Raw genomic sequence first — 13,976 nt, forward strand, 5'->3', positions numbered from 1 at the left:
TCACTAAGGAAAAGAAAGAAACAGATAGAGAAGTAAAGAGAGAAAAATTATGAAACTCTGTAAAGGTCAAAACGGGAGAATTTAGTTGGTAAAAAAAGTTTAGAATTATGCCATGCCTGGTTTATTTTACTAAAAGACCATAAGCAATTTTAAGAATCAGTTAAAATAAATAAAATGTGTTTTTTACATATTTATATATCAAGAGAGTCTTTTAGTGTTAATATGTTATAGAAGAGGCCCAGTTCTACTCAATGCCTTTTTAAAAAAATTACCCCTAGGTAATATTTGAAAATCTCATACTAAAGGATTGGTCACATTTATAAGAAAATATGTTGAAAGAGCTCACTCTTACTGTTCAAATAGTAGTGGAGCAACATAGTCTATAGTCTCAACTCAGGTAAACATACTTAAATACAATACACATATACTATCTACCTATACATTTGTTTTCTTACCTCAGGTTTCTTTGGATTTGTGTAAAGATTTTAAAGGAAAAATAAACAGAATATAATTTCTGAAATTTACTAGATTACTCCTCACAGAATACATTTTTTTTTACATAAAGAGGACAATTTGTACTCTATTGAGTACTGTATTGATACATATTTCAATCTGGAGATAGGATAAGCTCTTGTTTTGTGAATATGGATCCATTGCAATACTTTATGAACACTGACTATTAAGGAAATTCCATAAAAGTAATATAAGGTATTTATACCTACTGTTAATGAGCTACAATAAATTTTAAATAATTGGCATGTTTTAAATGTTTAAACAAATTATATATCTAAAAATCTTAATGGCATATTCTCATTTTTTTAAACTACATATGCCATGTGATAATCAGGAGTATATAAAACTTCAAAAGAGTCTATAAAATTTCAAAAACAAAAAACTTTGAGCCTGTAAAGTAACTTTAAAACTATAAAAATCCTGATAGCCAACAGATGAAGAAACATAGCCATATGTTTACTCATGTCTATAATCTACAAAATATATAATAAATGTTTTAATAAAACTTCTGATGAACTATTTTTTTAAATTCCAAAATGTAATAATATGGATAAAAAAAGGAAGAGAGAGAATACAAAAGTCAAGGAAGTAGAGACAGAGGTTCAGTCTTTAAGTGTGTACTTACTCTAAGTACTGCCATATGTAGCTTCAAGAAAAAAAAACTTTGTTAGAATATAATTACATCTATATCATTGTTATTTTCAACAAAAGCTAATTAAAATATTATTTTAGAGGAAGTAGAGGAAAGGAACCAAGGGGAGGTAAAAGGAGATGGAAAGGGGAAATATTAAGGAATGATATTGGCCAAGTTAATATTGTTATTTTATATGTATGTATAACATACCATTATGTACAACTATAATGCACAAATAAAAGTATGGAAAAGATAGCATTTCAGTCATATTACAAATATTTAGGTAGAAAAAAATTATTCAAAATTCAGATAAAGGAGTACTAATTATTCATCCATTCAAGTAGTACCTATTACATACCTAGGACTGCTGGAAAGAAAAGGGATACAAAAAAAAAAATGGTAACAATCCTACACTCAAGAAGTTACACTTGAATTTGGGAGGCAATAAATGCATAAATGCATCAAGAAATATGAAATAATTTCTTGTTTCTAAAAATTAAAGACACCCCAAGTATCTTTAAAAAAAAAGGATCTCTTTTGAAACTTATCTCCTAGAATAAAAATCTAAGGCTGATGTATATAAAACTCTTGCCTCTCTCTATATACACACTACTATTAAGAGATTCTCTCTGATTTATTGAATAGAATATATAGACATAGATAGAAATAATCAAACTTTTTGTTTAAGCCTAGAATTCAAATCGGAAAATTTTAGGAGTGCAAATAACTAAAACTTTAGTGACACCCTGTGGTTATTTTGGTTACTGCATATAATTGATTGGCATGTATTAGAATCTTTGTGTTGCTTGAACATGGAAATTAGAGCAATGCTTTGGGAAGGCAGATAGGTATAATACAGGTCTTGCAGGTCATGTGAAGGACTCTGAGCTTTATTTTAAAAGCCCTGGATATTGTTTAGGTAAAAGAATTACATAATCAGATTCAGGTTTCTGAAAGAATGTAATAGGGACAGGGATTTGCAATGGTTGGGAACTGAGAATGGGAGTAAAGAGATAAATATATAATTTTTATAATAATCATATAAAAAATTTACATAATTACTTGAATAATTCAAGCACAGTATACATACAGCACAAGGAAAACAATGTAAAAAGCACCCAATATTTCATAATTGTAAATAATCATCTACTAGCACATATTCTAGGAATCTCTAGGTAATCCAACTTGACTTTACTTAAACTACTTTTAAAATCTTTTTCCCTACAAGCACAAAAATCACCTGAGAGAAGTTATAAAATATTAACAACTGAAAAATAATGTAAATACTATTTATCTAAGAGCTTAAGTCAATTTCTGAAACAATTTGCATCAGTTATACACATAGCCATTTAGTATAACAAATGCATCAAACTAGTTAAGATATTTTTGTATATTATGTGTTATTTTAGTCCATAAAATGTTAGATTTATTTTACTTAAGAAGTAACTTTCTAGTACACTGTGATCCCCCTGGAGAGGAGGAATCACATCTTCAACTCATTTGTACATCATCTCATTTGTATCCAGTGTCTAGGCACAATGTCTGGTACAGATTAAACAGTCAAGGATAAAGAGTGAAGGCATAAATGGTCAACATCTACATTGAGCATATTATGTGCAAGGCATTGTTCTAAATATTTCAGATCAGTGTTCCTTAAAGTATGTTCCTAGAGCATCAGTGAGTGCATCACCTCAAATTTGTCTAAAATACAAATTCTCACATCAGAAATTTGGGGATGGGGCTTGGCAATTTGTGTTTTAACAAGCCCTCCAGGTGATTCAGATATGAACTAAAGTTTGAGAACTATTGTTTTCAATTATTAACTCACTGAATTCTTAGTTCTTAGATAACCCTAAAAGGTAGGTTCTATTATTATTCCCATTATATATGTAGTAATAAGAGGTAGGTTACTAGACCAAAGTCACACAGGTATTAAGTGATAAAACTGGGATTCACTTAAGACTGTTTGGTTCTGAAATTCTAGGTCTTAAATATATTGTATGGCTCTTTAATGATGAACACCCAGAAGATGTTGCTAAATGAATAGATGAAGGAGAATAAAATAATGCGCTTTAGTATGCCAGTGATGACCTCCTTTTTTAAACCTGTCCAAAAACTCAGGGTCTCAAAAGCTCAAAAGCCTTTCAAAATTTCCCCTTCTGTCCTTATGGAGTACAATATTTCCTTTTCAATTCCTCATACTGCAGCTGATTCGTAGCTCTCCTTTGACATCTATCACTTTTTTTTCTTTCCAATATTGGACTGAACTCAGGGATGCTCTGCAACTGAGCTACATTACAAGCTCTTTTAATTTTGGTACAGGATCTTAATAAGTTGTTCAGGCTGGCCTTCCAACTTGTGATCTTCCTATCTCAGTCTCCCAAGTAGCTGGGATTACAGGCATGTACCATCACACCAAAATTGGCACATATCATTTTCTTTTTTCTTTTCTTTTCTTTTTTTTAAATTTTTAGTTGTAGATGGACACAATATTTTTATTTATTTATTTTTATGTGGTGCTGAGGATTGAGCCCAGTGCCTCACATGTTAGGCAAGCACTCTACCACCAAGCCACAACCCCAGTCCCACCATGCATAATTTTCTGAGTTTTATAATTACTTATACTTGTTATAGAGGTGATAGTAAAAAATATGGATATATATCCATATTTTTAAATAAAAAATATAAAACTGATATGAAAAAAAAAATCAATATTTGAAGTTCAATATGACACAAGAATTGACCAATCAGAAGGGATGCTGACTTAGTCTAGAGCTGGACTTGTAGACACAACTTTTGGACTACAGATGTTAATCCTTAGTTGTTGGATTTGAGAAAAGTCTAGACAGAAAAAAAAAAACAAAACGGTGGGGCAACAGGAAGGAAGTTGGTGAAGGTTCACCTGGGGCCTCGGAAAAGCAGTGATTTATCATCAAATACAGAAGTACAACCAACGTTTTCTCAGCAGGTAGAGCTGGGCCAGTATGTAACCATTGATCATTAGCCCTGCATATAAGTAGTGTTCATCTTCTACTGTGGTCTATGAGCTTTTGCCCTCACCTGTTTTATATTTGTATCCCTAGGTCCCCAAGGCCAGAATTGAATAAGTCATAAGTAATAATTTCAGTGAAGAGAGGAAATATATCAATGTACTAAATAATAGAATGGAAGGCTCCTCCCACCCATGAAGGCTTAATAACATAAAATTTCTTAAATAAATCAGAATTGAGGAATAAAAAGAAGACATAGATGGGAAGAAGGAGGGAAAGCTGAGGTAGAAATTTAATTTATATGCATCTTGTCTCTTCAACTAAGACCAGTGCCTCCATTTTTCACACTTTCATAGCTCTCTAGGGAAGCATGAAAGATCAGATGCACTTAAGTTTCATCTGTGTTTTTATTCTTTCTTATTTTTGTAAAATGGGCTTTTGCAGCACATTCTTTATTCTCCAGAACAATAGTAAAAACTAGTGATTGCTATGAAGTTTATGAAGTTTTTATAACCCAGTGTTCCTTGGCACAGTTTCCTGCTCTGGGTATCATTGTGACATTGCTATATCATGACTGAAAATAATGGAAACAGTTTTATCAAAATACTATTCACAAAGATATAAGATATATTTAATTATATTTAAATACCACATGACCCTTATGCCATGTTGAACTGCAACCTTAATTCATGAAAGTAACTGAATGGTAAGGGGAACAGTATTACCTTTTTGCTTTGCAGCAACTCAGCAATTATGCAGTTTCTGACTTCATATTCAATAGTGGTATATTTCACATAACTTATGAAATTGTGAGAATTTTGGAGGGTTATTAAAACAAATATGAAAGTCAAAGAAACAAAAACTTTATTTCTATAGCTAAATTACTAGTATTTGGAGAAATGGTTAAAATTAAATGAAAGTTTTCTAAAAATACTTTTAAAATACATCTTTATAATTATTTTTAGTTTCTGAATTTTCTAAACAAATTTCTCTGGCTGGTATTTTTAGCTTTATTGAGAAATCTTATAAGTATAAATATTATATTTTTAAGTCTTCAAATTTGAATTTAGGCTAAATAAAAGGAACTTATCAAATAATAAATGCTTCCATGTTTTCTTCTTTGAATGATTGCATTTTTATATAAAATACAATGTCTTCTATTCAGTTGCATTTTTAAAAAAAAATTCTAGGTAAAACAGTAGTTAATTCAGAGAAAAGGTTTCATAGATGAATCGAACACAGTTACCAAAATAACTAAAAAATAAAAATCAATTATTCAAGTAATTTTTCCTTTCATATCCGCAAATGAATCACCACTATTTTGAATATGTTCAATGTGCTAACTATCAGATTCTTGCCTCACCTATCCCACATCCTGTGGATACCTTCCAGTGACTTCAGAGGAAATTCTGTGGTCAAAAAGATACACATATGAAAAATAAAAAAAAAATGAGGGTTTCACTTCTAATTGTCATAAAGGAGACATCAATTGGACAACAAAGACATAAAGTAAAGGGAAACTGGTTTGTGAATGCAAATTTAGGTACTGATACACTGTTAAACACAACAAAATAAAATATAAGATAAAAATCTAAACTTTGTTAAGAGATAAAAGATGAGTGTGACCCTGGTAAAGATTTAAAAACATTCTTACATATCTCTTCTCCAAAGCATCAAAAACAACCTTGAATCCTATCAAGAAATAAACATTTGATGTCAATTTGGACCACATGAAAAAAAAAGTCAAAAATATTGCCAAGTACAGAAGTAGTTTACCCTTTTCCTGCTTTTAAATATATTGAATTGATAACCATTATACCTTTCCTATTTAATTATTTTTAAATCTCCCAATATCTTTTAAATGCTTTTAGAACTTTAAGCAATTCTAAGGCAGTGGAACAACTTTTTTTTTCTCTCATAATGTTTATTACACTGAGGTACAAATGATAATAAACAAATCTTGATGTTTTTCTTAATACAAGTTTATTTTCTTTTGAAAACAAATCAGTATTTTAAAATAATCTTAAAGTATTATTGAAGAACACAACAAATGTCTAGAAAAAATTTTTTAAAGAAAGAAATGGTTTTAAGGAAATGATCATACTAAATCAAATCTAATGGGCAATTCCAGCTATTATAAAAATTTGTTCAATTTTTGAAATTTCAGTTACTTACCATTTGATAATGTGCAGTGACCCAGGACATTTTTGTCTTCTGAAAAAATTTTTAAACTGAGATCTATAAAAATAGAAACAGTCTATTTTCATCTTCTGAGTACAGTACTGAGAATGTCCATGCTAGGATTTTCCCATTATTTTAGTTAAATAACTTATTTAGTTTTATGGCCTATAAAACATTTTTAATCTCCAAATATCATTTTAAAAATAAATCCTATTTTGATAATTATATTAGTCCCAATTTGATGACAGTTTAGCAGTCTTTCATGTTTTCAACACAGAAAAACTGGATTGCAAAATTAATTTGTTACTTCTTTACTTCTTTTCAATTTTAAGTAATCATAGTATTGAGACTAACTCTATTTACTAATTTAAAACATACACCTCAATCTCATTTCTCTCCATCTCACTTAATAAAAATGAAAAAAATTTGCATGGATTATTCTCAAGATTCTTTTCTTCCCTAAATACTTGGGTTTCAGATGGAAATAATGTTTGGTAATAAGGCAAGTGTTTAGGGAAGAAAATAAATATCATATTAAAAGTGTCTTGATTAAGATCAGTCAAAAGTCAATCACTGATTTGTTATAATTTTGTATGAGTCAATTACCTTTTCATATTTTTTTCCTACCCTAAAATAGACATCATCTCTTCTTCAATTGAAGGATATGAAAATCATTCCAGGTTGGCATAACATTTAAAAATTATTAGAAAGAAAATGACATAGGAGAATTGAGCATTTTAATAATGTGGGTTACTTTAAGTACAAATGGTGAGAAGGAGACAAAATTTCTACTATAACTGTCAAAGGAATGGTTTTACCCCCATGTCTAGAAAAGTGACTGACATATAGTAAGTGCTTAATTACCTAAAACATGTCCTTCACAATTCCATATTATAAATACGAGAAGAAACTGTAATGAGATGCTATATATAAACATTCACTACTACAGATTTATATACCATTTTTTAAAAAAATCATATAATACAAGTCATCATGATCACAATATCATGCTGATATTTTTACAGTACACATGCATTTCATTGATGCTTCCATAGAGAATTAAATACTACTTAAAATTCAATTGGGATGAGGCTAAGTTATGCCATAAAATATGAATGTAAGAGAGTTAAATTTAGATTAAAAAAATAACCTCTTAACAAGGAAACTTGTGGATCTATTAATTTTCCAAATGACAGTTCCCATTTTAATAACAAACCAAAAAAGATTCAAATTCCAGCTTTTTTAAAAAAAGACACTAATATTTTGAAAAACTGAAGAATCCCAGGTACATTTTTTTTTTAATATGAAGGAAGGAAAGGAGCCAGAAATAGCTTATGATACAAGGCAATAAGGTGATATGTTTAAGGGCACAAGAAACAAAAGGAGTGAAATTGGCAATTGAGAAAAAGACAGAACTAGTAAGAATAGTAATTTGTCTAAATAACCTTAATAATCAACAAATAGATTTGCCTTTTTTCCCCCAGCATACTTATATATGTTAATAGGGAAGAGAGTTTTTCACCTGATTCCTTTGAACTTTCTCAAAGAACAAATTCAAATAAAGTGAAGACTAAAGTGAATTTTTAGCATTCAGATTTTGTTCTGGCTAATATTTTACAGATATAGCTTAGAAATAAATACTACTACGCTTGTCCATACAGATTTATTTTTTTCATTTGTGACTTGTCAGAAATTAATGTTTCTTTTAAGAAAAACCACTAAAATAGTGAAATTAAAATGGAAAATCGATTAGCAATTTAGTCTTGTAGACTCATGAGTTGTAATTAGTACATTGTGAGAAATGAATTTACTCCTGCTAAATTGAGAAAATGGCTATAACAACCAAAGCAACTATTTTAATTAAATTTTACCATCCAAATGGCTTTCTCCATAAGAACTCTCTGGGAACAGGCCCCTTAGGTATCTTATGCATGAGATAGAAGTAACAAAAAGTTTCTTCACCATTATCAGTGTCTCATGCTCATTAGCAATTTGGGATGGAAAAAATGCTTCCTAGAAAAAAAATAAGGTGGAAAAAAATTAGTATTTTAAAATATATTCATCCCACAAACCATACTATTATCATAGCTAGGAGAGAAAGTTATTTTACTTCAAGTTTGATACATTTAGAGGTAATAAAATGGAAATAGGGCTTTATATTGCATTATATTATGTAGTCAGTGCTAGAGCACTTGCCTAATTTGGGAGGTTCAATCCCCAATATCTCGAAAGGGGGAAAAAGGAGCTGGGGCTGTGGTCAGCAGAGGTGCACTTTTCTGGCACGTGTGCGGCACTACGTTCAATTCTTGTTATTAGTAGGTTGCACATTTGTGTACTTTCTTAGTCACTACAATTTATTTGTAATTCCAGAAACAACAATTTTTCATTTTTGCAATCATTTACAGATATGCATAGGGCAGCAACAAATTTGTCATCTGAAGCTCATGTTTCCATGTTTACAGTATGATAGCTGAAATAAATCCACTCTCTTTCTTCTCAGTTCAGCTATCATACTGTAAACATGTGTACTTTTCTTACTCTACTTAGTGTCAAATCATTTAACTCTTTTGGGCTTCCTTTTATGATTTTGCTATTTAAAATGGCCCCAAGCATAAGGAAATGCTGATTGATTCCTACCTTCCTGTGATATCCGTTAGAGGAAAAAAAATGCATGTGTTAGATAACTTTCATTTAGGCATGAATAAGTGTGTGCATGTGTGAGTGTGTGTGTGTGTGTGTGTGTGTATATATATATATATATATATATATATATATATATTCACAGATAATTGTACACATTTGTAACAGCAAGGACAAAGGTGTAGAAATAAGCAGGTGAAGTTCTTAACAGCATAACCTCGGAGGGTGATTTGAGGGTAGAAGGATAACAGTAAGGGAGTATAGTAGAATGATTAAGAGGATGGACAGTACAGTCAAAGATTCAGGTTTAAGTTCTTATTCTGTTACTAGCAAACTGTATGGTCTTGGTCACAGGTGAGAAAGTTTTTCTGTCAAATGGCTTCATAGTAAATACTTTAGGCTTTGCAGTTGATTTTGCCATTTTAGCATGTAGGAAGCTATGGACACTCTTAATTGAATGGGAGTAGGTTATGTTCCAACAAAACTTTATTTACAATGTATGGTGGAAAGTTCCTGATATTTATTTCTCTGCAACCTATTTCTATCATCTGTAAAATATAGATAACAGTGACAACTACTTAAAAATATTTTTTTAGTGATGCATACTTTGTTGAATTGTTGCTGAGAGTAAATGAGTTAATATTTTAAAGTGCTTAAATAGTGCCTGGTTCAACGGTTTAATATTTTTCATGTATTGTTTCAATTGTTACAACAAGCAGGTATTACTGTGATAATCTGTAAAATATTAAATAAAACCAAAAATAAAATAAAGAGAACACTTGAGTCAGGTGCATTGGTGCATGCCTGTAATTCCAGCAACTCAGGAGGCTGAGGCAGGATCCTAAATTCAAAGGCAGCCTCAGCAACTCACTAAGGCAATAAGCAACTTAGGGAGACCCTGTCTCAAAATAAAATACAAAAACGGCTTGCATGTGGCTCAGTGGTCATGTGACCCTGGGTTCAATCCCCAATACTAGAGAGAGAGGGGGGAGGCGTGGGGAGAGGGGAAAAACACCAGTAGCCTCATGGAATTTACAATCCAATCAAAAAGAAAAGACATGGACATAAAAGAGAAGTTAGCATACCAGACAGTAGAGACTAAGTAGTAAATGAGTGGAGAGACACTAGAGGCTCCAGGAAGAGAAGGTGAGCTATTGGTTACCTGAGGCTGGCCTCAGGTATGAAGTATGAAGTATGAAGGCTTCAAGTGGTAAGAAAGAGGAATACAATTAGTCCAGGCAAGGAAGCAAGAATGCTGTGACACATCTGGGACACAGGTATCAGGTTGAAATCATGATGCTGAGAGTTCAAGCAGGGTATAATGGGAATAAAAAGGGAAAAGGACATAGAAACCAAGATGTATCAAATCTAAAATGCCCCATAAAAATGTATTTAATCCTTAAAGAAACAGGAAATTCCTGAAACTTGGATAGGGAAGTTTTCTTCTATTATTATATGCTTGAGTTAAAAAATCTCCAGCTCTAGGACCACCAGAAGTATCTTATATGTGTAGCAAAGTAGTAGTACTCAAATCTGATGATGTTCTTTAATTTTTTAAATTTTTTTTTTTTAATTTTAGCCAGGTTCAGTGGTGCCACGCCTGTAATTCCAGCAGCTTGGGAGGCTCAGGCAGGAGGATCACAAGATCAAAGGCAGCCTCAGCAAAAGTGAGGTGCTAAGCAACTCAGTGAGACCCTGTCTCTAAATAAAATAGAAAATATGGCTGGGGATGTAGCTCAGTGGTGAAATGCCCCTGAGTTCAATCCCTGGTACCCCACTTTCCAAAAAAAGATTTTAAAAATTATATATATATATATATATATATATATGATAGTACAGTCTATTTTGACATATTATAGATACACAGAGTATAACTTATTCTAATTAGAATCCCATTCTTGTGGTTGTATAGAATGTGGAGTTTCACTGGCTGTGTACTCATATATAACAGAAAAGTTATGTCTGATACATTCTACTGTCTTTCCTATTTCCATCCCCCACCCTTTCCTTCATTTCCATTTGTGTAATCTAATGCTTCTATTCTTCCCTCCCCCCTCCTTATTATGTGTTAGCATTCACATATCAGACGGAACATTTGGCCTTTGGTTTTCTAGGATTGGCTTATTTCACTTAGCATGATAGTAAATAGTTCCATCCATTTACCAGTAAATGCCACAATTTCATTCTTCTTTATGGCTTACTAATATTATACATTTGATTTATCTATCCATCTGTTGAAGGGAATCTAGGTTGGTTCAATAGCTTAGATACCATGAATTGAGTTACTATAAACATTGATGTGGCTTTTACTGTAAAATGCTGATTTCAAGTCCTTTGGGTATATGCTGAGGATAACGGGTCAATTGGTGATTCCATTCCAAGTTTTCTGAGGAATCTTCATACTGTTTTCCATGGGGATTACAGCAATTTTCAGTCCCACTAGCAATTTCCTTGCCAACATTTACTGTTACTTGTATTCTTGATAATTGCCATTCTGACTGGGGTAAGATGGAATCTCAGTGTAGTTTTGATTTGCATTTCATTAATTGCTAGAGATGTTGAATATTTTTATATACTTTTGACAATTCATATTTTTTTCTTCAGAGAAATGCCTATTCAATGCCTATTCTGTGAAGTGCCTATTCAGTGCCTATTTAGTGCCCATTCATTGATTGGGTTATTTGTTTTTTGGGTGTTAATTTTTTGAGTTCTTTATATATTCAGGATATTAATGTTCTGAGGTGCAAGTGGAAAAGATTTTCTTCCATTCTTGGGAGAAAAGCAAAGAATTTTTTTAGTTGGATACCATTCCATTTATTGATACTTAATTTTACTTCTTGTGCTCTAGGAGTCTTACTGAGGAAGTCTGTTCCTAAGCCAACATGATGAAGATGCAGGCCTACATTTTCTTCTGGTAGCCATAGGGTCTCTGGTTTAATGCTTAGGTACTTAATCTACTTTGAATTGAGTTTTGTGTAGGGTGAGAGATAGGAGATAAATTTCATTTACTGTATATGGATTTCCAGTTTTCTCAGCACCACTTATTGAAGAGACAATATTTTCTCCAATGTATGCTTTTGGTGCCTTATCTAATGTAAGATAACTGTATTTGTATGGGTTTGTCTCTGTGTCTTCTATTCTGTTCTATTGGTCATCATGTCTATTTTTATGCTGATACTTTTTGTTACTGTAGCTCTGTACTATAATTTAATGTCTGGTATTGTGATGCCTCCTGCATCACTTTTCTCACTAAAGATTAGTTTGAATATTCTGGGTCTCTTTTGCCAAATTTATTTCATGACTGCTTTTTCTAGTTCTGTGAAGAACACCATTGGAGTTTTAATAGGAATTGCATCAAATCTGTATGGTATTAATTCTGCCTATCCAAGAACATGGGAAGTCTTTGCATCTTCTAAGGTCTTTTTCAATTTCTTTCTTCAGTATTCTGCAGTTTACATTTTAGAGATTTTTTCACCTCTATTGTCAGATTGATTCCCACTATTTTTTGAGGCTATTGTGAATGGGATAGTTTTCCTAATTTCTCTTTTAGCTGATTCATCATTGGTGTATAGGAACACAATTGATGTATGACTGTTAATTTCATATCTTGGTACTTTGCTGAATTTATTTATGAATTTTCTAAAAGCTTTTTGGTGCAGTGTTTTTGGTCTTCTAAATATAGAATATCGTTGGCAAATAGAAGTAGTTTGAGGTCTTCTTTTCCTATTCTTTTTGTGTAATTGCTCTGGCTAGGGTTGATGAAGTTTTTTCTTTTTTTTTTTTAAATGACAGCAGAATGCATTACAATTCTTATTACACACATATACCACAATTTTTCATATATATGGTTGTATATAAAGTATGTTGACACCAATTTGTGTCTTCATATGTACTTTGGATAATGATGTCTATCACATTCCACCATCCTTGTTAAACCCCTTTCCCTCCCACCCCTCTGTCCTATCTAGAATTCATCAGTTGTTCCCATGTTGCCCTTCCTTACCCCCTTATGACTCAGCCTCCTTATATCAGAGAAAATATTTGGGCATTTGTTTGTTGGGGTTGGCTAATTTCACTTAGCATTATCTTCTTCAATGCCATCCATTTACCTGCAAATGCCAGGATTTTATTTCCTTTTATTGCTGAGTAAAATTCCACTGTGTATATATGCCACATTCATCCATTGAGGGGCATCTAGGTTGGCTCCATAGTTTAGCTATTGTGAATTATGCTGCTATAAACATTGGTGTGGCTGTGATATGATTTTTAGGTGTCCTCTCCTGTCCTGTGTTTGAGGACCTAGTTGGTCCAAACTGACCTTTTTTTCCTATGTATTCATATGAAATAGCTGAGATACCTCAGACATAAACTTGGGGACATCTGTGAAGACCTTTGACTTGTTTAGCTCTCCTCTATGAGTGATGCCACTTGCCAGGATGGGTCTGTGTCTGTGTGACCTTACATGGCTTCTCTGGAAGCTTCGGGATCAATTGTGTCTGCAATGAGCCTATGCTTTGCAGAAGGTACATGGGATGGCTTCCTATTCTCTGGGGTCTTCTCAATCTCCCTGATCTGCAGATCCTATCCATCTTACTCTTACCCTTTCCATTAATCAGAGTTAGTGTGAGTACTGGAATTCTGCATTCTGTACTACCTGTACTGGAGGTGATGGCTTCTGATCTGTGCTAAAACCAGGTTGTTGTTTAGAAGCAAAATGTTTGCAATACACTAACAGATAACAGTTATCACGGGGACGGCCTCTGTGGAGTGTCTAATACAAAGGTGAGCATAGGGCTGGCTTGGGAACATTTCACACAGACTTTATGGGATTATTCCCACACAGGGCGTGGGAGAGGTGTTTCATCAGCACTAATGCCACAAGGGAGCAATGCCTCAGTGCATCAAGGTGAAGCTGATGCCCTCAGCTTCCGTTTAGGACAAGCCCCACCCCCCATACCTGATTTTTGTAACTGGTCTATTAAGAATGGGTGGGGAATGTGCAGCTGGAAATAGACTTC

The 13,976-nt window shown here is 32.6% G+C and overlaps 1 pseudogene; it reads right to left on the reverse strand.

Moving 5' to 3' along the window:
- Positions 1–13,976, reverse strand: part of LOC144256123 (HORMA domain-containing protein 2-like) — a 55,713-nt pseudogene that overhangs the window by 26,694 nt on the left and 15,043 nt on the right.

Source organism: Urocitellus parryii, chromosome 7, assembly GCF_045843805.1.
Source record: "Urocitellus parryii isolate mUroPar1 chromosome 7, mUroPar1.hap1, whole genome shotgun sequence".
Taxonomy (NCBI): Eukaryota; Metazoa; Chordata; class Mammalia; order Rodentia; family Sciuridae; genus Urocitellus; species Urocitellus parryii.